The sequence below is a fragment of the Crocodylus porosus genome, unplaced genomic scaffold (assembly GCF_001723895.1).
Source record: "Crocodylus porosus isolate Cpor-Errol unplaced genomic scaffold, CroPor_comp1, whole genome shotgun sequence".
NCBI classification, from domain to species: domain Eukaryota; kingdom Metazoa; phylum Chordata; order Crocodylia; family Crocodylidae; genus Crocodylus; species Crocodylus porosus.
The window spans coordinates 53,780,804-53,781,865 of record NW_017728951.1 but is presented as its reverse complement, the minus strand read 5'-3'; positions in this window follow the sequence as shown (position 1 = coordinate 53,781,865).

The window sequence follows — 1,062 nt, the reverse complement described above, 5'->3', positions numbered from 1 at the left end:
TGTTCAGCCTTCACAAGAGAAGGCTGAGGGGGGACCTGGTGACTGTCTATAAACTCACTAGGGGGGACCAGAAGGGTTTGGGGGAGACACTGTTTCCCCTAGTACCCCCTGACATGACAAGGAACAATGGCCACAAATTATTAGAGAGTAGATTTAGATTAGACATCGGCAAGAACTACTTCACAGTTAGGGCGGCTAGGAGCTGGAACCAACTTCCTAGGGAAGTGGTGTTGGCTCCTACCCTGGGGATCTTTAAGAAGAGGCTTGATGACTACCTGGCTGGACTCATCTGAGTCCATCCTTTTCTCCTGCCCAGGCGGGGGGTCAGACTTGAAGATCTACAAGGTCCCTTCCAACCCTACTTCTATGATTCTATGATACTTATCTATAGGGAATAGAGAGGGAGAGAAAAAGTCAGAAATGGTTGGAGAAGGGGAGGGAATGTATTTCAAAATAAAAAAAAGAAAAGAAAAACTGTGGGGTTTACTACAATGCTAGAACAGGAGCATCAGGAGACAGAACAATTAAAATATTAAGTATCTAATTCCAAGACTGCATTTTATTCTTTGTTTTTCTCCTCCCCTTTCCTATCAGGTAAAGTAGCTTTAAAATTGACTGGAATCTACGGTGGGGTAAGACTCTGTCAACATTACGCTCTTTGCTTGGGATGATGGCCAGATAGGGGCCTTTCTAGAACAATTGTAGGCCTATGATATTGTCATGGCCCTGAGTGATTAGTGTGCTGGAACGTGAGAAGTACATCTTTTTAGGAGACAAACTGAGTGGACAGCAGATGGACTGTTATTATTATTAAATTTTCCTAATCTGTTTTAATTTACATAAGTACAATTCCTGCAGATGGGCATTACAGACAGGATTTGAAAAGGAAAAACAACCAATTTGCAGCATTTCATTTCTGCAGCCCAGATAAGAATCCACTTGCTCTCTCTCTCTGTTATAAGCCTTTTATTGGCCAGATCTTCAGATTGGGCATATCTGACTTCAGGGGTGCAGTACCAGCTTGTATCAAACTGAAGATCTAGTCGCATGTTTTTCTTTCTT